The sequence below is a fragment of the Eubalaena glacialis genome, chromosome 2 (genome assembly GCF_028564815.1).
Source record: "Eubalaena glacialis isolate mEubGla1 chromosome 2, mEubGla1.1.hap2.+ XY, whole genome shotgun sequence".
Taxonomy (NCBI): domain Eukaryota; kingdom Metazoa; phylum Chordata; class Mammalia; order Artiodactyla; family Balaenidae; genus Eubalaena; species Eubalaena glacialis.
This window is the reverse complement of record NC_083717.1, coordinates 84,756,680-84,782,583: the sequence shown is the minus strand read 5'-3', so window position 1 is coordinate 84,782,583 and position 25,904 is coordinate 84,756,680.

The following is a 25,904-nucleotide window of genomic DNA, read 5'->3' as shown; positions in this document are numbered from 1 at the left end:
GCCTGGGACCCTAGAGGCCCCATTCCTATCCTGGAGCTTGGAGAGTGCATCCCCATGGGCTCCAGATTCACCCCATATCTCAGCCATATCCCTCTGTCCTGTCTTTGAACTCAGGAAAACGAGCTCTCTTGTCCACAACATAGGCCTGGTCCTGTTGGTATTAGGATTCTTTAAGTTAGGCGTCCTGGGATAGCAGCTCTTTTTAGGTCTGAGAAGGAACAACTCAGGAGTGTACAACAATTTCAGATGAAACTAATATTCAATGACTATCTCTAACTACTCGGTTGTTGACTTCTATTAGTCATTATTCTCCTGGTTTTAACTCTGATGTGGGAATTACAGAGGAGTCAACATTTAAATCTTCATAATCTGTGTATTTGTAGCTTCAGTATCATTACTGACCCATAGTTTTTATGGTTTGGGAAGAGTTATTGATTTCATGTATCATGTAAAGGATTCACAATGATGATAGGGTAATTAAGATTACAATAGTGGCTAGTAAATTGTTCACATTTTCTCTAACTGTGCATCTATTGTATGCATGTGAGTTAGTTTAGATGTCAATATTAGTGAAATGATATAGAGGACTAGAGAACTTATTTTAAAAATCACTATTCATGTGTGATGATGAAAATGTAAAAGTTCTTCCATAATCGGTGATGTTGTTTCTTGAGAGCCTAGATGAAATTGATATGCCTTAGTGATATACAGGATTTTAGCCTATGATTTAACTTTGACAAAGCTACATCACTTTTTACTTTTATCTCATTTATTGAGAAAGACATAATTGTTATGGTGTTGGCTTGAAACTAGTTGAAAAGGACTTGAGTCCTTCCTTATTTTACATTTACATAGGTAGGATCTTGAAACATAGGATATGGTGGAGGGCATTCGTGTAACCTTTCTAGGTTAGGAGTAGCAATTTCCACTGCTATGACTTCTTGTTTAGACGCAAATGCTTTTCAAAGTATGAAGATTATTAGCATTACTGCTGCTACTGAGATGAATGAGCCTAAAGACAAAATATTTCATGTGGTGTGTGCCTCAGGGTACTCAGACTAACGTAGTGACATCCCTGAGAGGCCAAGAAAGTGCTGCAGGAAGTCATATTTACTACTACAAATATACTTGTGAAGTGAATTTTTGCTCATGCTGAGTTAACTGTATAACCTGAGAATAGTGGGAATCAGTGTAGGAAGCCTCCTACAATAGTGAAAACTGCTCCCATGGACATTAGGTCATGGAAGTGTGCTACTACATAGTATGTATCCTGGAGGACAATGTCTGGGGATGAGTTGACTAAGATGATTCCTGTCAAACCACCTACTGTAAAAAGAAAAACTAAAGCCTAAAACTCATAATACAGTGGGAGGTCATATAATATTACCTCCGTGAACAGTTGCTAACCAGGGACTTCCCTGGTGACGCAGTGGTTAAGAATTCGCCTGCCAATGCAGGGGACACGGGTTCGAGCCCTCATCTGGGAAGATTCCACATGCCGCGGAGCAAAAAGCCCGTGCGCCCACAAGCCACAACTACTGAAGCCCACGCGCCTAGAGGCTGTGCTCTGCAGCAAGAGAAGCCACTGCAATGAAAAGGCCGCACACCACACGAAGAGTAGCTGCCGCTCACCGCAACCAGAGAAAGCCCAAGTGCAGCAAACAAGACCCAACGCAGCCAAAAAAAAAAAGAAAAGAAAAAGAAAAATTAAATAAAGAGTTGCTAATCAGCTAGATACTTTTAGTCCTGTAGGGATAGAAGTAATTACGGTAGCTGATGCAAAGTATGCTCCTGAGTCGACAGCTATCCCTATGGTAAACATATGATGGGCCCACAAGAGAAATCCTAAAAAGCCAGTGAACATGACTCATACTATTCCCAAATAGCTGAAAGGCACTTTTTGTCCTAAATAGTATGTAATGATATGTGAGTTTATAACAAACCCTGGTAGGCCATGAATACAGACTTCAGGGTGACCAAAGAGTCAAAATAGGTGTTGGTATAGGATTCGGTCTCCTATTTAGGTGTGTTTTAATAATGACCCTCCTGCAGGGTCAAAGAAAGTAGTGTTTAGATTTCTATCTCTTAACAGTATGACAATTCTGGCTGCTCGGACTGAGATTGGTAATTATAATAATATGGCTATAGTTGGGGAAGATTAAACAAATAATGGTGTTTGGTATTGGGATATGACTGCTGGTTTTGTATTAAAGACTATAGTAATAAAAGTAACAATACGAAGAATTGAAGAGACACCTGCTAAATGTAAGGAGAAAACAGTTAGGTCGACAGAGGCTCCTGCATGGGCCAGATTGCAGGCTAGAGCTGAATACACGGCTCCACTGGTACCAGAACCAGCTTCTACTACTGGTGATATGAGTAGGAGTAAGAATGATGGGGGAAGTAGTCAAAAGTTTATATGATTTATTTGGGGAAATGCTACTTCAGGTGTCCGAGTTATTAGTGGCCCAAGTCAGTTTTCAAAGCCTGCAATCATAATGGGTACAACTATCAAGAAAATTATTACAAGTGCAGGGACTGTTATGACTACCTTACAGGTTTGGGCATCTCCAAGTAGCGCTCCAGGTCAGCATAGCTCAGCCTGGATTAATATACTTAAGATGCTGCCTGCTACTCCAGCTCAAGCACCAAATAGTAAAGATAAAATGCCAATATCTTTGTGATTTGTTGAAAATAATCAGCAGTGTATGAACAGAGGTAAAATGACTGAGTTAGCATTAGACTCTAAATCTAAAGACAGAGATTGAGCCCTCTTTCTGGCAAACCCTGTGGTGAATCAACAAATTGAACTGTAACTTGAGAGAAGCAGCTTCAATTCTGCCGGTGATTTTCCTGACTTTTTTTCTCTTTTTCTTTCTCAAATGAAGGAGAAGTAGACTGAAGCCAGTTGACTAGAGGATTTGCCTGTTAACTGAAGTTTCCTGGAGTTAAAACTCATCAATCTCGTAAAGATTTGGCTTAAATACAATGTTTGCTTTACATTCAATTAATGTAGAATAAAGTCTTGCAATCCTTATTTTTGGGAATTAAGTAAATTTTACTTGTTTAGGGTTTTGAAAGCTCTTGGTCTGAACTAACCTAAATTCCTAGTCCAGCACCAATAGAATGGGTGTTGTGTGTAGTAATCGTGTGGGTATTAGGATTGGTAATGATAGGAAGGTTATTTCTTTGTATGTTCAAATTGTTTTGTCTTTGTGTTGTTTAATGAAGGGAATATAGTTATTGATGTGGAGTATGTTAGCTGCAAGTAGAAATACATGCTGAGGACTGCTATGATGGCTATTAGTGTTGGGAGAATGATGTTGTCATTTTTGTTATCTCTTGGATAATTATTCATTTGGTTAAAAACCTTGATAGTGATGGGCGATGTCCTAATGATACTATAATGGTGAGGAAAAGGATTGGGATGGGAGGTGTTTTATCACATGTGTGTGATAATTATACTCTTGTAGTACATGATCTGGGCATAAATAAGAAGAAGACAGTGTTGGTATGATATAAATTAGTATGTTTAGGATTGTTATAATCTGAATATACATTATAATAGCTGTTATTCATCCTATATGGGCAATTGATGAGGAGGGAGTAATTTTTTCCAGGTGAGTATGGCGAAGTCTGCCTCAGCCTCCAGCTATGATTTATAATATCACTATGATTAACAGTATATTTAGGTTGATGGATGGTGACATGTGGTATAAAACTGATAGGGGTGCAATTTTGTGATGTTGATAGCATCAGGTCTGCTGTTCATGGGATGCCTTGTGTGACTTCAGGCACTCAGAAGTGAAATGGGGAAAGTCCTATTTTTGTGACAAGGGGCGATTGTCATGAGGGTGGATGCTGCTGGATTAAAGATTTTTGTTATTCATTGTGTTCTTTGACCAGAGTATATTAGATTAGTGATAATAGCCATTATAAGTAGTATTGATGTGGTGGATTGTTTTAGGAATTATTTGTTGGATGCTTCTGTAGCTTATGGGTTCATGTTTTTTATTAAAATGGGGATACAATTAACCAGTGTGAGTTTGTTATACAATTATATTTCCTGAGATAATGGTCAGTAGAATGATAGTAAAAACAATGAGAGTTTATTAGCACAGGAAGGATATACAAAAACATTTTGGGGGTATGTGCCTGAAGCTTACTTAGAGAGCCTTACTATATAGCATGTGGTGTAATGTGGTAGCATGGAGAATATAAAATTCTTTGGAAGAATTCAATTCAAGGAATAAGAGCATTGAAACCTCTATCATTTACTCTATCAAAGTAACTGTTTTGTCAGACATATTTCTTAAGTTTGCTGTGGGTTGCCTGGTATGATGACAGGTAGAGAAAGCTCTCATATACATAGGGCTAATGTTAGTAGTAAAAAAACTTTTTATAAGAGATGTATATGTTGATCATATCAAAATTGTGGGTAGGATGCTCAAATTCATAGAAAGGAGATTTTTAGATGTGTTTTAATAATGACTTGGGCTGTATATAATTCTGGCACCTAGGGATTGTTGAATGCTCCTAAAAATAGATTGTTGTGGAAATGTTTATTATAGGGAAATTGACATATTCTCTAGGAAGGACGGGGTGAATGGGTCTGCTACATTTTCTACATTGAAGACATATACAGGTTTTGATTCTACTTCTGTTAAATCAAGTGGGGCTTCATTGGATTTCTGCTACTGCGGAGATAATCAAATTCTGGGTAGGGGTCAGGAGAAAATGAGTCATAGGTGTTCTTGTGTAATAAATACTGTTGAAAGTGTAAATGATCCATTTATCAGTAAGACTGAGAATAGAATAACGGTTACATTACTTCATATGAGATTGTCTGTGCTACTGTCCCTAGAGCTCCAGTGAGTGAGTATTTTGAACGTGAAGCTCATCCAGATCTGAGGATGGAATAAATGGCTAGGTGTGATATGGCTAATATAAATAATATGCCTACATTTATATTAATTAGTGGATAAGATATGGGAAGAGGAATTCATGTTGTGAGAGCCAGGGTTAAGGCTAGCATTGGGGCAATAATATATAAATTGATGATGTTGATGGACATAGTGGTTCTTTAATAAGTAATTTGAATGCCTCAGCAATGGGTTGTAATAATCCATGGGGGCTGATGATTTTTGGCCCTTTCTGGATTTGTATATAGCCTAGGATTCTCCATTTAGTTAATATGAGGAATGCTATGGTGAATTAAATTGGGTAATTTGTGAAAGAATGTTGATTATAAACATATTCTTAGGAAGAGGACTTGAACCGGTGCAGATAAAGGTTTCAGTTTTACATAATTACCGGACTCTGCCACCGTAACAAACCCTGTTCTACAGTAGGGTATGTATAAATTAATTGAATGTAGATTATATCATCATTTAGTTTGAAGATATTTTGTAAAGTAAGCCGTATTGCTCTTGTCCTTTCATACTGGAAGAAATCTGCAATAGACAGAAACCAACCAGGATGACTCCAGTCTGAACTCAGATCACGTGAGACTTTAATCGTTGAACAAACAGACAATTAATAGCAGTTATACCATTGAAATGTCGTGATCCAGCATCAAGGTCATAAACCATATTGCCCATATGAACTCCAGAATACAATCACACTGTTATCCCTAGTAAAACTTGTTCCATTGATCAGTGTTTTAGAAGAACAGGTGATAAAGCATTTTGACTAGCTGGTCTAAATTTTAATCACTCAGAGGCGGTTTTATTCTCCAAAAAATAAATGGCGCACGGGCTCAAGGCGCACCGGCTTCAGTAGTTGTGGTGCACAGGCTCAGTAGTTGTGGCCCACTGGCTTAGTTGCTCCGTGGCACGTGGGATCTTCTCGGACCAGGGATCGAACCCCTGTCCCCTGCATTGGCAGGTGAATTCTTAACCACTGCATCACCAGGGAAGTCCCAGAATCGCAGTCTCCCTTTTAATATACCTTAAGCCCAAAGAATCCATGGAAAATTGTTACAGAAAATAAGACAAAAAAATATTGTAAGGACTATAACAGAAGCATATAGTACACAGTTCATATAGACACATCCCAAGCAGTTACAAAGTATATTAAAAGGGAGGCTGCAATTTTAAAAGAATAAGATAAATTATACCCACAAACTCCCAATCTTTCCTGAAACGTTGCAATCTGAAACCCTATTGTAGGAAGCAGAAGATTCCAGGAGACATTCTACAAATGAAGGACTCTAAACCCTGTGGTTGGATAAGGAATTCTGGAAGGAAGGTATCCTCACCCAAGGAGAGCAGGTTCCTATACTTCTCTAACATCACATCCCTGTACAATTCCCATTGATCTTGGTCCAGGCATTCTCACTCCTCTTGAGAGAAATCTATGGCCACATCCTGGAATGTCAGCAGTCCCTGAAATCAAAAGTACACATGCCATGTGGTCACAGGAAGAGTTCATAATGTGACCCAAGAAGAAAACAGCAAGTTAAGAGAACTGTTTTAATTTAGAAGACTGTCTTCAATTATCCACTAATATATATATATATATATATATATATACACACACATTTATTTTTTATTTTTTTACAAAGTAACTTTCTCTACCTTATTTCTAACTACAAGAAAAGAGTATTGCATGTGATCCACAAAACCAGTATAGAGACTATACTCGTCTGGAAAAGAAATGATAAAATGATGGTTTCAACACAGGCATATGCATTTTTGAGTGTTTTATTTATATCAAACTGGATAAAATGTGTGTATTTCTCAGTCAGAAAAGACATGTCGAGGTAGAAATGTACCTTTCAACTATTCATGGGTACACAAGTACACTGGGGAGATTGTAAAAGTGCAGATTGTGATTCAGTAGGTCCGGTGGGCCTGAGTTCTATTTTTTTAACAAGCTCATTTTTAACTAGTGATGCCACAGTCTCTGATTCATTAACCACAATTGTGAATAGAAGAGACATAATTAGAAAGGTAAAAATTCATATTTAACTTTGAACTTAAAGTGTTTTATGGATTTTACACCTTTAATAGAATAGTAAACACAGCAGCAACAATCATTTGTGAATATTTACTATAGACCGTGTATCTTTCTAACTTTTGTGTGTAGGATTCCAGGAAAAAGGCCTGGGCTGCGGCCACAGTGGGCGTGGACCCCGGGCCGGGCCGCCCCTCCAGGACCCCCATTGAGGCCTTACGCTCCTGGCGGCTCCCTCCCCCAGCGCCCCCCTCACTCCCGGAAGGCCTCGGGGCAGAGTCGTCCCACCCCCTGCGCCCAGAACGGAGCCCGCGTTTCCGCAGAGCTGGAACTCCCGGCTCGGGGTCTCTTCCCTCCGCCGTCACGGAACTGCCGTGGAGCCCGAGGGAAGGGCGGCCTCACTGAGGCTGCCGGCTCTGGAGGGGCCCCGGCGGCTGAAGCCACGACAGTCGTTGGGACGGCGGGCCGGGTAAGTGGGCACCGATCCTCCTCCTGGTCCGGTGCCCGGGCGTCAGTGCAAGACCAGCTTCTGAGGGGCAGGGGTTCGCTGCCACCCGCCGCTGCTGTGTAGAAAGAGTGGCCCCCAGCGTCTGGTCCCGGGGAACTTCGGTCCTTCCTCTCGCCTCTGCCCTCGGCCTGGCTCGCGGGGCCTGGTGGGCGTGGGGAATGGGTCGGCCTGAGCGTCCTGAGGGGAAACGGGGAAAGGGAGGTGCAGGGCCCGGTTGGAGCGTCAGCGCCCCTCCTCCTGACTGCGGGGAAAGCGGCTGAAAACGCATTCCCAGGCTCACAGGCCCCTTGTTCAGCCGAGTCTCTCTGCGCTCCTTCCTCCCTGAGCTAAAGTACCGGGGGGGGGGGGGGGACAGGGGAGGGGAATGGCGCAGGTAATGGGGAACATCAAAAATGATTGTAAACTAAGGAAAACCAGCTCTCCCAAGGTGAGGAATGGAGTGCTTTTCTTTGTATGGGAAGATGCAAGAGTCTGGGCTCACTGAAATCCTTCCTTTGATATGCACCTCAGCTCTCTGGGGCCTGCATTCTGTATTTGCATATCTTGAGTTCCTCAAGGCCTGCCAGCTCACATTGGAGGGCTGCAAGTGCTGATGTCTGTGACATCCTTTGTTTACTGATATGGCAAGAAATATTCCATTTCTCACAGGTTTGAGGGGCAGACAGTGAAAAAGAGTAGAAGAATCTCACTCGGCATGTACTTTGGTTTACATATAGATAATATTTATATTTAACTGTGCTAATAGAGGTTCTCAAGTCCAATCAACTTGTACTACTGCCCTCTATGTATCAATTTCATAAATATCATAAGATAAATGCTTATAGAATTCACTTAATCCATTTAAATAGGATAATGATTTTTAAAGGAAACATAATAGAAATATAACAACAAAACCTTTACCAATAAAGGCTGGGTCTGGAACAACCTAAATAAATGTTCCATTGTTAAAATATTGAAAGATGTATTCAATAGAAATATCAACAAAAATGACAAATAATAAGGGCAGCAGAATGTTCAAATGTTCTATCTTTATCATTAAAGTGGCAGAAAATCATTTATTAGTAGGCACTGGGGGCAGAGGATGCCTGATTTTATATCTTTGTCATATTTGTGCAGTTGTTTCAGCAAGTAACTTAAAGACAAAATGGAAAAACAAGGAGGTTTGTGCCTGAGATCATGTTGATGTGAAACCAGGGATGGCCACCTTGTGCCAGGTGAGTTAAGTTTACCTGGCAGGTAGACCACAGAGCTCCTGGGAAGCAAGGGTTGGAATTTTTTTGGTGGGTGCCCCTTAGGTTCTGTGACTTGATTGATTGTGAGTCATGTTGGGGGAAAGACCTGATCACAGGAAAAGGGTGGGAATAGAGTGATTTGGGGGAGCAGCTAACAACATTCATCACAGCTCACGGCCTGAATGAATTTTAAAGAAACAGGAAAACAAATGCTTCTTATGGAATCAGAGAATGTGAGGGCTGGACAATCCCAGAAAATGAGGAACACCCATCCCATTTTCCAGATGAGAAAACAGAGGCCCAGCAAGGTGAAATCCCTCACCCAAGTTGCACCCGTCTCTCCTCCCCACTACATGGTTCATGAAAGCAGGACTCTTCCTGTCTTGATCACTGCTGAACCCCGAAAAGGGCCAGGCATCTAGCAGCTGCTCCAAAAATTTTGGTTGACTGTAGGAAAAATGCTATTTCTTTCTTTCTCACTCTTATTCAGGATTGTGCCAAGAACTCCCCAGGTTGCGATGTAATTCGATAAATGTAAATATTAATTGAGTTTTGTTGTCATGAGGACTTAGGCTTTGAAGTTAACAGACTTGGTTCAGATCTTGGTTCTGCCACTCAATAGCTGTTTGGCTTTGGGAAAATTACTAAACCTCTCTGAGAATATTTCCTCCTTTGTAAAGTGGGGATAAATCTATCTGAGCCAGCAGAGCACCTCCATGAGAGATGTGCACTAAATATTGGTCTTTCTCACTCTCCTACACCATCTCTCTGTTCTTCCCAGAGAAGTTGTACAGAAGAATATAGTACTTTTTTAAAATAGTTAACTAATTAATTTGTTTTTGGCTGCATTGAGTCTTCGTTGTTATGCACAGGCTTTCTCTAGTTGCGGCAAGCGGGGGCTACTCTTTGTTGTGGTGTGCCGGCTTCTCATTGCCGTGACTTCTCTTGCTGCGCTTGTTGTGGAGCACCGGCTCTAGGAGCACGGGCTTTAGTAGTTGTGGCCTGCAGCCTCAGTAGTTGTGGCGCATGGGCTTAGCTGCTCTGCGGCATGTGGGATCTTCCCTGACCAGGGCTCGAACCCATGTCCCCTGCCTTGGCAGGCAGATTCTTAACCAATGCACCACCAGCGAAGTCCGATATAGTACTTTTTAAAGAGGGGTTTTAATTTATTTCAGATTGTGTACATTTTTCTTGTAGAAAAGATTATTCCACTATAGAAACATAAACACGCAAAACCACTCCAAATGCAGTATTCTATGGGTTAGATATTATCAGTCACATTTTATAAGTAATTGGGCAAATGCCAAAGCACTAGCTACTGGGGAGTAAAAAGACTCAAATCTGGGGTGCCCCTCACCCCAATTTCAAGAGCAGGGTGTGTTTTTCAAATCCATGTTTCATCTGGTCTTTGTTTCTCATCCATCCTCTGTGTCTGCCTTTCTCAAGAAGGCTCAGATCCTCCGCTTTCACACCCTCCTGGCTGGCTGTGCCCCAGCTCCCGCCCTGGAGCCTCTGCATGCCTGGGTGTGCCTGGTCCCCCTGTGCATCACCAGCTTTGCCAGGGAGCTGCTGTATCGTGCACTGCTTGCTGTACCCAGAGTACCTGGACCCTTCTGGTACATGAAGTACACCCTCATCACCATGTGTGCACGCCCATCCCCTTAACTTATATCCTGCCTCTAAGCCAGGGTTGGGGGTGACTACAGTGTGCATTCAGCTGTGTGAGGTGCTGGGATCAAAGTGAAGTTCCCAACTTTTGAAGTTGCAGGCTTGAGGGGCACACAGTGATTTAAAATCAGGTCACCTGACTTAAAGGGGGGACTGACTGATTTAAAGCCAAGGCAGCTGACTTAAAGCCTGTGTCCCTCAGCTGCAGGACGAGACCAGCTTTGGCGGTGCACGGGTTCACTCCAAGCCAGCACTGCTGTTCAGGAAGAGCTTCCAGTATCACCTTAGTGCAGGGGGATTTGGTACCTGGTTTGCCCCTGCCCACAGAGGGGGGCCACCTTCTCTTCTGGAGAATCGGGGGTGGGGGGGAAAGTGCAGAGACTCGGCTGGCGTTGTGGCACCCTTGTCTGATGGCAGGGAAAGGGGGGCGGGGCTGTGTGGTGTCCTGGGGCTGGACTCACCAGGTCGACTCAGCCTCTCAGCCTCCTAACCACCCCCCCACACACCCCACAAGAGTTTCCAATAATATGTAATTGCGCCTTAGGTTCTCGGTCTTCAAACTCATACCCAGGCTCCCAGGTTCCTTGATTCAGCCAATTCCTCTGTGCTCTTTCTTCTATTAGATACAGTCCCAGAGGGAGGGGCTGGGGGATGAGACTGGAGGGATACCGGCAGCACTGGCCTCAGCTGACTAAAGAGATCCGGGGCCTGCGCTATCACACATGTGCGAGGACCCTTAAGGCGGGATCGAGGGGGCCAGCTAGAGGCAGTGTTTGCTGCCTCAAGTGAGTATGGATCACCGTCGGGTGGGGAGCAGCCTGACCCCTGAGAAGTACTGTTAGGAGGATGTGTTCCTCCCTCGGCTTCAAGGACGTGGGTGGGCTTCAGGGCTCCAGTTCCTCTCCAGGCCTCCAGGTCCGACTGCACCGCAGCGGCCTTGCAGACCTGCCTTCCTGTCCCAGAACTTGCCAGGCTCCAGGAAGATTCCAGACTGCAGAGATGGTGCCTGAGCACTCCAGCTTAAGAAGTGCTGTCCCCGGGGACCCAACAGTGGAGGGAGGAAGGGTGAAGGGAGTGGAGGTGTTGGGTACTAAGGGGTGGCTGCCCTGGGAGACGTTGAGAGAGAGATATCGCCCCCCACAGCCCCTGCCCCTGCAACTGACCCATTGATGTCATAGGATCTCAGGGCCTTTTAGTCAGAGATGCCTCTGCTTCTTTACTCCTGTGTTCAAAACTATGCAAAACCAACTCTTCATCCTCTTGCTGCCATGCCAGGACTTTTAAAGCACTGTTCTTTGGAAGCACTCGTTCCCTAAACTGCAGTTTGGAGCTGTCGCAGCTATTTAAAAGTGTTCTCCTTAAACTGAGACTAAATCCCACTCTTTTGGGAAAACGGCCTTCACTTCATTGGAGATCGTCTTTTCTGCCCATTCCTTCCTTCTACTGCCCTCTTAAGAACCCCTGTGCTCAAAGAGCTTGGTGATTTATTTTTTGCTTGATGTCAAACAGAAACCTTCCCCATGCACCCTAAAAAGCTTTCCTGGATCATAGTTGTTTCACAACCATGACAGTGTTTTGCAGTTAGTATACACTGGGTAGACTGCCTAGCAATCCCTCCAAGAGCCAGAGGTGAGCAACACCTTTACTTATTTGATTGGATGCCCTTCAAGTTTAGGAAGGTACCATTCTTATGACCCAGCAGATAAGACAGAGCCCTGGATGGCTGTGGCTGTGATTAGATAACTTCTGATGATTTTATTTCCCTTACTGAGCTGCTGCTTCTAGGTTAAATTCATTTTATTACCTGTCCATTTTTAAAGAAAGACTGACAGAGTCACTGGAATAGGTCAGGAGTCTGAGCTCAGGGCTGGTCAAAGGTACTCACAGGGAGGAAGGTGGATAAAAATAGGTGGGTAAAATAGGAGGGTTGGCAAGTACAGCCAGGACACCCGTGTTCATCGTGCATACTAATAAAGGCCAGAATCTCCTCATTTATCTCTGGTGGGAAGTTCTGATGGTTTCACAGGATCAAACTCAAATCATATTCAAACTAGGGGATTTCCCTGAGCATAAAAGGAAGTATCCATCCCTAGCAGGAGTTGCTGCAGAGGAATAAAGACGTAGATGTAGAGAACGGACTTGAGGACACAGGGAGGGGGAAGGGTAAGCTGGGATGAAGTGAGAGAGTGGCATGGACATATATACACTACCAAAGGTGAAATAGATAGCTATTGGGAAGCAGCTGCATATAGCACAGGGAGATCAGCTCAGTGCTTTGTGACCACCTAGAGGGGTGGGATAGGGAAGGTGGGAGGGAGACACAAGAGGGAGAGGATATGGGAATATATGTATACGAATATTTGATTCACTTTGTTATACAGCAGAAGCTAACACAACAAGGTAAAGCAATTATACTCCAATAAAGATGTTAACAACAACAACAAAAAAACCCCAAAATCTAAGTCAATCAAGCCAATGGAGACAATGTATGTGTTTACAGTTCAAGAAATCCACAAGAGAATCCTTTATTCTGTAGGCAATGAATGGTCCATTCGAAAAGAAAAAAACTTTCTAAAATGCTGTTTTTCCATTTATTGTTCAGAATATCCTTTTTATACCTCTGCATTTCTTACTATTCAAAGCCAAGTCACGTGAGTTACAGGGAAGCAGCTGATTGATTTAAAGTTGGGTCATGTGATTTAAAAACCAGTGGCAGTTGATTGATTTAAATCCCGGTCATATGACATGAGAATGGGGTGCTGAAAAATGCTTTTTCATCTCTGGCTCAGAATATCATATTTACCTTGGTTTTTCTTATGATTTAGAAAACTTGAGCTGTCTCTCCTTGGAATCATCAGGAGAAAAATACAGTATTTCAGGTTCATTCTTGAAACCAACTTCTCACGGTTAAGGTGTATTGGCTAAAAGATCTTCCTTCTTCAAGAGATTCCAAACCTCTGTAAGACACTTCATTGTAATTGGAGAAAAAAGAAGAATGAATTCAGGCCAGCAGCTGCAGGAGGCCAAGGCAGCCCCCAGGATTAGGGAAGGAGGAGGAGGAAGGGCTGAGAGTTGGCTTTAGAGCAGACAACCTCCAGAGGGCGCTGAAGCACCGGCAGAGCCCACCTGCCACTCCCAGTTTGGCACTCCAGAGTCAGATTTGGGTTTGGAGATGGGGTTGCTGTAACCTCAAGGAGGTGAGCAGAGAGGAGGAGTTGATTACCTCTGATTATCCTCTGACTCTCTGATTTGATTACCCTCTGACTCTCTGGCCCAAATTGCCTGACGTCACAGGGGGGACAGAGTTTTGCTTTCAGCAACTGATGGGACACTTCCAGGCTGGTCGGGTTGCCCAGTGGCCTGACAGCCTGACAGACTGACTGCGGTGTGATCGCCCTTCGTTTCTCCAGAATCTGTACATCAGGCGGTGCATGGGTGTGGGAGCCCATTCACCGCCACCCCCCACCCCCAGGGGGGATGGCACCTTCCCTGGCTGTACCCTATGATCACCAGGTGCTTGAAATGAATGCAAGATTTTTGACTTCAAGGAAAAGCTCACACAACCACTTCTGCCTCATAATGTGTGGGATTTACTATAATGGAAGGACATTATAAAGAACAGGTAGAAAGCTCACCTGTTGGTCTCCATGTAGGAGTTAATTTTGCATGAATCCCTCCTACATGAGTAGATAGCAGAGGTTTATTTTTGTTCCCGTGTGTGTAGTTGTGTCAGAGGATGTAGGTATGGTGATTTGAAGCCCTCAAAGAAATATTCTCAGAACTCTCAAGACTTCTCTTGATTGGAACCGAAAGAGACCTGGAAAAGGAGGAAAAGAAAAGGAGGAGGGAGAACGAATGACTGTTTCTCAGTAAATTCACCTTCCTGGTTGATTGTTCTGTCTTCTCATTTCTTTTAACTTCTATGAATGTCTAATGGAATAATGTGGAAAGGCTGATTTTTATGCTTTAAAAGATTTTACATCACAAAGAAACTAGAAGTGGCTAACAGAACTTATTCAAATCAATTTTACATAGAGACTTTGATATTAAATTTGTATACTAAAATAGGTTTATCCAAATTTTCTCTTTCTTTTTGAGTGAATATTTGTAACATATTTTTGTAGATAATAATTTATCCTAGATATACAAAATTGTGAGAATGGGTACCATTTTTTACCACTTAAATGATTTCTTTTAAATGAATAGATTTGTACACTTTAAATGCCAATGTTGTGTCTTACGTGTTGTTTTTCAATTCCTTGATTTCCAAAACTTGTGTTTATTTAATTGATTTCTATCTAATAATCTGTCTCCCTTTTATTGTTTCTTACTTTATATTTTATTGATCTATAGTTAATTTACATTATTATATTTATTTCAGAGGTACAACATAGTGATTCATAAATGTTTAGGTTCTTCTCCATTTATAGTTATTATAAAAGTGTGGCTATATTCCACATGCTGTACAGTAAATCACTGTAGATTATTGATTTTATACATAGTGGATTGTACCTCAAAATCTCCTACCACTAGTTTGCTCCTCCACCCTATCTCTCCCTGCTGGAAACCACTAGTCTGTTCTTTAATCTGTGAGTCTGTGTTTTTGTTGTTGTTGTTTTTGTTGTATTCAATTTTTTAGATGCCACGTGTAAGTGATAACATACCATGCTTGTTTTCTCATAACATACCATGCTTTTTTTCTCATAACATACCATGCTTGTTTTCTCTGCGGCTTATTTTACTAAGCATAATACCCTCCAAGTCCATCCATGTTCTTGCAAATGGCAAAATTTCATTTTTTGCTGAAGTCATCATAAAAAATCTTTTTTATCCATTAAGCTATTGATGAACACTTAGTTTGACTCTGTATCTTGGCTATGGCAAATAACACTGTTATGAACATTGGGGTGCAGTTAGTTTTTTTGAAATAGTGTTTTTGTTTTCTTCTGATATACCCAACAGTGAAATTGCTGGATATTATGGTAGTTCTATTTTTAGTTTTTTGTGGAACCTCCATTCTGCCTTCCACAGTAGCTGCACTACTTCACATTCACATCAAGAGTGTACAAGAGTTTCCCTTTCTCCACATCCTCACTAACCTTTGTTATTTGTGATCTTTTTGATGACAGCCATTCTGACAAGACTGAGGTGATATATCTCATAGTTTTGATTTGCATTTTACTGCCGATTAGCTATGTTTAACATCTTTGTGAGTTCTGGCTGTCTATCTGTATTTTTTCCTTGGAAAAATGTCTATTTAGGTCTTCTCATTTTTTTAAAAAAGATTTTGGGTGTTTTTTTGATATTGAGTTGTATGTGCTGTTTCTGTAGTTTAGATATGAACCCTTGCTTGGTCATCTTTTTTGTGTTAACCTCTTATGATGTGCAAATATTTTCTCTCCTTCAGCAGGTTGTCTTTTCATTTTGTCTTTGGTTTCCTTTGCTGTGCAAAATCTTTTAAGTTTAGTGAAGTCCCATTTGTTTATTTTTGCTTTTGTTTCATTTGCCTTAGTAGACTGAACCTAAAACTGTTGCTATCATTTATGTTGAAGAATGTTGTATATTTTCCTCTAGGGGTTTTATGTTTTCTGGTCCTACATTTAGGTGTTTATTCAGTTTTGCATTTATTTTATATATGGTGTGCTAAAATAATCTAATTTTATTCTTTTCCATGGAGCTGTCCAGTTTTCCCAGTACCACTTATTGAAGAGACAGTTTTTTCTCCATATTGCCTACTTTGTCATAGATCAATTAAATATAAGTGTGTGGGCTTATTTCTGGGATCTCTATTCTATTCCAGTGATCTTTGTGTCTGTTTTTGCTCCAGTACCTTTCTCTTTGATTACTGTCACTTTGCAGTATAGTCTGAAGCCAAGGTGCGTGATGCCTCCAGCTGTGTTCTTTCTCAAGATTGTTTGGCTATTTGGGATCTTTGTGTTTTATACAAATTTTAAAATTACTTTTTCAAGTTCTGTGAAAATGCTTTGGTATTCTGATAGCGATTGCATTAAATCTGTAGATTGTCTTTGGTAGTATGGTTATTTTAAGAGTATTAATTCTTCCAGTCCATGCACATGCTATATTTTTCCATCTTTTTGTGTTGCCTTCAACTTCTTTCACCAATGGCTGATAGATTTCTGAGCACATGTCTTTTACCTGCTTAGGTGTGTTTATTCCTAGGTATCTTATTCTTTATGATGTGATTGCATATGGTTTAGTTTTCTTAATTTTTCTTTCTGACAGCTTTGAGTTTTTTTTTTCTTCTTTTTCTAATTCCTTCAGGTGTAATGTTAGGTTGTTTATTTGATATTTTTCTTGTTTCCTAAGAATAAGCTTGTGTCACTATAACTTCCCCCGTGAACTGTGTTGACTGTGTCCCATAAATTTTGGATCATTGTGTGTTCATTTTCATTTGTCTTGGGTAGTTTTGGATTCCCTCTTTAATTTCTTCAATGTTCCTTTCTTCCCCTTTTATTCCCTTCATCTGTGACGTGAGGACTATCTTTAATATTATGTTTGGATTTCTTTCAGTTTTGTGTGAGTGTGTATGTTTGTGATTATTTAAGTTGCTGAGCTCTTAATTTCACATGGACACTACCAACCCTGCATTGTTACTCTGCTCCCCCACAGTTATGGAATTTGACCTTATATTTTACATCTACTTGTTTGTGTTTTCCTTAACTTCTTATTGTGAATATAGATGATTTTATTACTGTTTTCTTTCATCCTTCCTATTAGCTGTGTACATGGTTGATTTACTACCTTTGTTGAATATTTGCCTTAACCAATGAGCTTTTTCCTTTAGTAAGTTTCCTTTCCTAATTTTTATGTTTCAGTAGTGGCCTTTTCTTTTTCACTTAGAAAAGCCCCTTTAAGATTTCTCATAAAGCTGGTTTGGCGATGCTGAGCTCTTTTAGTTTTGCTTCTCTGTAAAACTTTAGACATCACCATCAAATCTGAAGGAGATCCTCGCTAGGTACAGTATTTTTGGTTATGGGCTTTTCCCTTTCATGACTTTAAATATACCATGCCACTCCCTTCTGGCATGCAGAGGTTATCCTGAAAAGTCAGCAGATAACTTTATGCAATTTCCCATGTTTGTAACTTGTTGCTTTTCCTTTGCTCCTTTTAATAGTTTATTTTTATCTTTATTTTTTTTTCCATTTTAATTACAATGAGTCTTAGTGTGGTACTCTTTGGGTTGATCCTGTTTTGGCCTTACTGTGTTTACTGGACTTGGATGTCTGTTTTCTTTCCCAGGTTAGGGAAGTTTTCAGCTCATATGTCTTCAGGTTTGTTCTACACTGCTTTCTCTTTCCTTTTTGCTTCTGGGACCAGTATAATGCAAATATTAGTACACTTGATGTTGTTTCAAAAGTCTGTTCAACTTTCCTCATGTCATTTTAATCTATTATTTTACCGTCCATCTTCAGTGATTGCCAGTACTCTGTCCTTCAGTTTTCTGATTCATTCCTCTGTATCATTTAGTCTACAGTAGTTTCCTTTAATGTATTTTTCATTTCAGTTATTGTATTCCTCATCTCTGTTTTGTTGTTCTTTAATGGTCTAACTCTTTTTTAAAAAATTCTAACTTCTTGCTCTGGTCGTCCATTCTTCTCCTAAGTTCTTTGATCATCTTTACAGTCATTACCTTGAACCATTTGTTGAGGAGATTGGCTATTTCCACTTCACTTAGAACTTCTTCTGAATTCTTATCTTGGTCCTTCATTTGGATCGTGTTTCTGTGTCACCTCATTTTTCTTAACTTGCTGTTTTTATTGCTATGTATGTAGTAGGTTCGTTACATTTCCTGACCTTGGAGAAATTGCCTTTTGTAGGAGAGGTCCTATGTGTCCCAGCAGCCCACTGTCCCCTGGTCACTAGAATTATATGTTCTAGGTGTACCCCCTATGTGGGCTGCTTGGGATCTTCTGTTGTGGTGAGCTGACTACTGTGGGTGGTCTGGTAGGCTTGGCTGTCCCCAGACTGATTGCTTGCCAGGCTCTGCCTTGTATGGAGGCTGTCTGTGCTGCTTGGTGAGACTAAATCATAAGGCAGCTGGCTGCACAACTCTGGGGGACACCAAATCTAGTGCTGGTTCACTTATGGGTAGAACTGCAGTCCAGGTGATATCAGGGCTAGTGCCCAGTCACTGGTCCTGGGGCTATGCTGGCTACTGGGAGGAAGAGACAGGTCCTGAGTTCTGGCTGCAGGGCCCAGGAGTCGCAGAGTTGGTGTTGGATCACTGTTCCTGACACAGCTATCTGCAGGGTCTGGGGTATCCCTAATCTTGTGTTGACATTCTGATGGTCAGGGTCAGGACCCAGCTGAGTCCATGGCTGCTTCTGGCCTGCAAGTGAGTGTTCTGGTCACACAGGCTGCTGGGCTGTGGTATTCCTGGAGCTGGTGTGTGCCTGTTGGTGTATGAGGCTGATCCCAATGCTAGAGCAGGTTTGCTGTTGGGTAGGTCCAAGCTCCATCCAGTCCCTGTGCAGTTATCACCTGCCGATGGTGAGGCTGACTCCAAGGCCAGAGTAGGCCCACTTGTCAGAGGGACCAGGGACTCTGGGGCTGGTGCCTGTCCACTGAGGTGTGGAGGCTGGTCCTGGGGCTTTTGGTGGCTGGGCCCATACCCAGGGGCAGCTGTGCATTGAGAGGGTCTGAAGGCAGCCTGTTTGCTGGTGGGTGGGGCTATGCCCCTGCTCAGTTAGTTGCTTGGCCTGCAGCATCCTAGTACTTGTGTCTCTAGTCTGGTGGAAATGGGTAGGGCTAGGTCCTGAGGCTAAAAAGATAGAGGGAGGATTCTGAAATTATGCTTGCTGGTACCAGTGTCCACGAGGTAGAAGGAGCTCCCCCGAATGGCTGCTGCCAGTGTCTCTGTCCCTGAGGCTGTGCTGTAGTTGCCTCTTGCCTGTCTGGGAGACTCTCCAAGATCAGGAGGTCGGTGTGACCCGGGATCCTTTCAAATGACTGCTTCTGTTCTGATTCTCGGATCATGTGGGATTTTGTGAGCATCTTTTAAGAGTGGAATCTCTATTTCCCACAACCCTCTGGCTCTCTGGAAAATAAGCACTACTGGTCTTCAAAGCCCAACTTTCTAGGAACTCTTCTTTCCAGAACAGGATCCCTGGGCTTGGGAGCCTGATGTTGGGTTCATACCCCTTGCTACCTGGGAGCACCTCTGAAATTGTAATTATTCTCCCATTTGTGGGCCACCCACCTGGTGGTATGGGTCTTGACTCTATTGAGATTTTGCCCTTCCTTCCTGTCTTGTCGAGGTGCCTTCCTTATATCTTTAGCTGTAAAACATCTTTTATGGTAGGTCCCGGCCTGTTTCATCAATTGCTGTTCTGTAAACAGTTGTGACTTTGGTGTGCCCATGAGAGGCATCAGGCTCCGGGTCTTTGAATGCTACCATCTTGGACAATCTGTCCACTTCATTCTTAAATCATATTATTTAAGTTTTCTTAGTATCTTATTTGATTAGCGACAGTTTGAAATTTATTATCACTCATGTTTACTTCGCCTGTTTAAAAAAATTGAATAGTGCATTCATTCATTTTGAAATGAAGGTAGTGACCTGTGAATTTCCATACCTCAAAAATCAAGGATAGGACAAAAGCCTTTTCTACCTGTGTTATCCTCAAACTCTGCAGCCCACCCCAGCCTGGCAATTAACCTCTTGCACCCATGCTCACCTTCTGTTTTCGGACCGTTAAGCATCATTGCATCTTTATGTGTGTTGACAAAGTGAACTCTAGTCTTTCCAGTTTTTGAGTTTTGTTTTTTGGTTTAGGGAACAGTCCTACTATGAATGTACATTTATTGGTCTGCTGAAGTTCATATGTAAACCTGTCAAGCACATTACCAGAATTGGAATTGCTTGTATATACACTTTGATAAATTTTAGAGACAATGGTAGAACAGAAGTAAATTGTATTTCAAATCCCACAATATTTTCACACCATGAAAACCCTTCCCTGTTTAATATATTTGTGTGTAGTTTATCTTTATGCCCATACTATATTTCCCAGAGATGGGTAAGTGTTATGTTTCTTGCTAGCATATTTACCGTATTGTTCAAAGTCAGGCGTTTAGTGGTTTTAGCATGATCCTATTTCCATGAACTCGCAAATACAAGATCTTCTCTCAAACTGTCTTTTACTCCCTGCTGTTTTATATTGCCCTCCTAATTCTCAGTCCTGGTCTTTCTTTATGTTCTTCATCAACCTGGATAGGTTATACTATTTTCTCCCTTATTCAAGACCAATAGAATAGAATAGAACACCCAGAAATAAACTCTGATATATGGCCAAATGATTTTTGACAATATGCCAAGACTTTTCAAAGTAGAAAGGATAGTATTTTCAACAAATGGTGCTGAGAAGTCATGTTGTCGACATGCAAAAGTAGGAAGATGGACCTTACCTAACATCATATGCAAAAATTAATGAAAACGTATCAAGAAACTAAATATAAGACCTAATAAAATAAAAAGTCTTAGAAGAAGACACAAGACAAGGGCTTCATGACATTGGATTTGGCAGTGTTTTCCTCCTTATGAAATGAAGGAACAACAAAGCTACAGCTAACAAAAAAATTAACAATTTGCAGTACATAATTTAAAAAGAAATGTGTATCAAAGAAATGTAAACAGAATAAAATGGCAACCCACAAGATGGGAGAAAATATTTGAAAGCCATGTATCTGACAAGAGATTTCTATTCAGAATATACAGAGAACTCCTATACCTCAACAAAAAGCAAACACCCTGATTCAAATATGGATAAAAGACTTGAATAGATGGTTCTTCAAAAAGATGTACAAATGACTAAGCACTTGAATAGATGCTCCATATCACTAAATGCATGTTTATATATTTGTGTGCATGAATACACACACAAGCACACACACGCATACACAAGCAGAAAACAAGTATTGGTGAGGATGTGAGGGAGTTGGAACCATTGTGCTATGTCAGTGGGAATGTAGAATGATACAGCTGCTTTGCAAAAGAGTATGGCAATTTTTCAGATATTGAAAAATAGAATTACTACATGATCCAGGAATTTTACTATGAGGTATACCCAAAGGAATTGAAATCAGAGTCTTAAAGAAATATTTGTACTCCAGTGTTTAGAGCAGTAATAATCAGAGTAGTTAAATATGAAAGCAACCTAAGTGTTCATCCACTAGTTCCTGGATAAGCAAAGTGTGGTATACCCATATAATACAATATTATTCAGCCTTAAGAAGGAAAAGATCTAGGAATATGCTACAACATGGATGAATTTTGAGGAAATTTAGCTACCAAAAATGCCATTTTTGTGACTTTTAGTGAGTCATAACAATACAACTACTTATTTCAATTATATGGGGTACTTAGTGTAGTCAAAACCATAGAAATTGGGAGGGTAATGATGCTTTTCAGGTGGTTATGGAACAAAAAGGAAAGTTATGTTTAAAGGATACAGAGTTACAGTTTTAAAACGTAGAAAAGAATTAGAAAGATAAATGGTGATGTTGATCGCCCAATAATATGAATGTATTTAATATCACTGAACGGTGCACTTTATAATAATTAAGATGTTATATTTTATGTTATTTGATTTTACCAACATACACAATTGGGAAAGAATGTAATATCAGGAAAGGGAGTGGACCTGGGATAGAGCAGAGAGTAATCAGAAGGGTGAGACACTGCATATGTTGAAGAAGAAGAGCTGAGAGTCTTCATTGGCCAGAAGAGTCTTTATAAAAAAAAATTACTCTGAGGGTGTATTAAATAGATATCTATGGGTGCACTGCTATCTCCCATGGGTTATCTTAAAGAGTCTTTAATAAAGTCCATAAGGCTTGCTGTGGCTTTTTAAAAAACTGGATTCCGTAGGAAATAATTAGAGGGTGGTACTTAAGTCTATGTCTAGGTTGACAGATTTTGCAGGGAAGACGAACCTGAGAACAGTGGAGGTCTTAAGAGTGTAAGTACATGGACATTAGAAAAAAAATAATAAAGGGAATTAGGAAAACTTTGGACTTCGAAGGTCATGTATTATTACTGAGTCAGACCTGAGGTTTCTAAGGAGTTATATACACAGTTGCTATTTGGATTACTTGTTGATAAAGATAAGTGGAACAACTAGAATCGTTCCCAAGTGTAGGTAAGATATAATGAGAGGATGGAGGTGGAAAGTAGGGAGACCCAGAGAGAAGTGGGAAGGTCATATTGGGCCAAGATGGTGGTAATATCCAGCAGAACAGATGGTAGGACAGACTATGAGTTCATCTTTTTTATTTCGGCTCCCCCCTCATCCTTAATAATTCTTTGGGAATATTTCATGGCTCTGTGATGCAGGTACAGAATTCGACTGAGGAGACTACACCCTCAGTGTCCAGCTGTCTGAGTCCTAAGTGTGCTTCAAATGATGGAGAACTATTGCTTCTTTATGAGAAGAGTTAGTACCTCGTAGCTAAGCTTAAGCTGGAGCTTATGCAATATTGATTCCATTTTATGTATACTGTTGGCATGGAGGTTCCTCCTCCTCTTTTCTTGAACATTATGAAATGAATCTATATTTCTCAACGTTTGGGTATATCAGATAAATACATTAAGTAAAGGAATCTTATATATTGCTCCCTGCATAGTTTGCTCTTTCTTGTTTCTCTTTTATCTTTACTAAATTAGCACAGGGAGAGACCTTGAAATGTTCTAATCAGGAGAGATTAGAACATCATATTTCTAGAGAGGTTGGTTGGACAGAACAGGGGTCCCAGTGAGAATCAAAGCTTCTGTTTCTACTTGGAAGTGTACCTGTGTAGAATAGAGGGCTACAGGAAATATCCTAGAATATTCCAATGTCCTTGCGGGAGATCATTAGGAGAGGCAGGATCTGGTACCAGATCAGTGTACTATGACATGTTTGTCAGTCATCTGATGTGAGATTCTCAGAGCCAATCCCATATGGTAGGGCTGAGTGCAGAGTGATGAAGAACCTGTGAAAGCCTTTGATTGCATGTTAAAGATGAAGCTCTGATTTCCGGGAGTATTTTCTTACCTGACTGAATGTCACCCTTCTGTGGGGATGAGATTCTGTGCTTTTCCTCTGTTGATGACCACTGACTGAAAATCATTAGAGGATCATGTCTAGAAAGCATTCCTTATTTAATTTCTTAAAGAAGAAAACATAGAAAACATTTTTATCCACTTTCAAATTGAGGATCAAGGGGAATGACATCAGTGAAAATGTCAGAGTAGGGAGCTCTGGCTTGTGTCCATCCCCAGAAACACTGACATACGTGTTAAAACCTGTCAAAATGATCTTATCCACACATGTAAGTTTTCTTATCTTTTCACCCTGTAGATTTATCTTTCATTGAAACTTTACTTACTACAGGATGTGGAGAATAAACAAGGAAGTAGGAACTGTATTTCCTGATGAGAGAATCACTAAGTCACATTAGCTGTTCTGAGCTATGTCTTACTCACCGTGACTCTAATTAAAACAAACAAACAAACAAAATACTTTTTTTTTGTAAGTCAGTTCTGACATTTCCTCGTTAAAGACAAGGTAACAGATACAGACTTAGATCTACCAGAATTGAGCACACTTTTGATTGTACCTGTGTTGAATATATGAGCATGACCTGCTACAAATCTTCATTATACTTATTGCCACAACTGACAAATTCCCTTTTTCCACTCCTGATATGTTGCATGTAAAGAATGCATAGGTCACTAATCCCAGCTGGTTACAGGTAAACTCTGCCACATGGATTACTGCATGTTTTCCTGCTGGAAGACCACACATTCTCGAGTATCATGCCTGCAGAGTATCTGGGTTCTTCTTTTTTTCTGGATAAAGGTTAGATAATCACCTAATTTTATGAGAAATATATAAATTGTATTTGCATATTCTTCAGGTTTTTATTTATCCATTCTCTTTCAAGTCCTAAGTGCAAATATTAAAGTGATTTCCAAGAGGGTGGTAAATAAGACATCTACATTTATGCTCCAAAATTAGCAATAAATCATAATACAATTGTAAATGCATTAATGTGTGATTAATATGTAGATACTTATGTAAATACAAGTTTAGTAATGCTTTGTGGAGAGCTTCAGAATCTAGGTATTAAAAAAAAAAGAAGAAGGAGTTTTTGAAACTCTGAGGGAATTATAGAGAAGTCTTTGTGTGTATAAATATCACCCTGAAATAATGCATTTTCTCAGAAGTAAACTAGGCATAAAATTGTAGGAAAAAACTTCATGAAATGAAAGAGCATGTGAGATGGCCATACAAGAAAAACAATATTCTCAGAGAATAATGAATAGTGTGGAGTTCAGCAGAAGGGTCATACAGATTCAGAGAGTAAAACTTTGTAGAGCCTAATTGTGAGTTCCTCATATTTCATCTTTGGAGACACGGTAGTCATTGGAAATATGATGTTATAAGATGACGTTAACATACTTAAACACTTTCATTTAGAAATGACCACTTAGAACCAGAATAAATGAAAGAGAAGACAAAATTATGTTTTTGTTGATTTTTAAAGACCTCAGGTGAGTGCTGATAATTTAAAAATACATGATGTCTTTCACTGCAAAGTAAAAGAGCTGTTACAGTGGAGGATTACTGGACTGAATGTCAATATTATGACATAGTATGAGTGTGTTTCGTGTTTGGTAATTGCAATCATTGTTGCTTTTGTTGTGGTCATCCATTTACAATGCTTGGTGTCAGTTGATTTATCTCTTGTAAAAATAAAATACAGTGTGTGTGTGTGTAAAAAACATACATGATGTCTTGACTAAAGTTGTATGGAATTTGAGATCTGGAAAAAGCATTTCTTTTCTGTAATGCTAGGATGCTAATTGGACATTTTTGCAAGAAAGAGATTTCAGGATGCAAATCTCGTGTCTCTAAGGTGGGAAGTCAGTTCATGGCGGAACATTCTATTAAACTTGTGTGAGTGGAGAAATATTTCTTTGGAAGGAAGAGGTCACGAATCCCTTTTTAATAGTTACTGGTTTATAGTATACCGAATGAGCAAAATGGCTATTTCTGAACTTTAGAAACAAATAATATAGTTTTTCTGCATTTATAATATGAAGCTGATGTAAAATATCAAAAATTCTTTATTTTGAAAAGCAATATAATCAATTTGACATAATTCATATATATTGAACCTGTGGTACACACACACAATAAAACTTATATTCAGAAAATTTTTTGCACTTAAGAAATATTTTCAAGTGTAGTTGATTTACAATGTTGTGGGTTTTTAAAATACATGCTTATTGGAGTATAATTGCTTTATAATACTGTATTAGTTTCTGCTTTACAACAAAGTGAATCAGCTATATGTATACATATATTCCCCATATCCCCCCCTCTTGAGCGTCCCTCCCACACTCCCTATCCCACCCCTCTGGGGGACATAAAGCACCGAGCTGATCTCCCTGTGCTATGAGGCAGCTTACCACTAGCTATTTTACATTTGGTAGTGTATATATGTCAGTGCTACTCTCTCACTACGTCCTT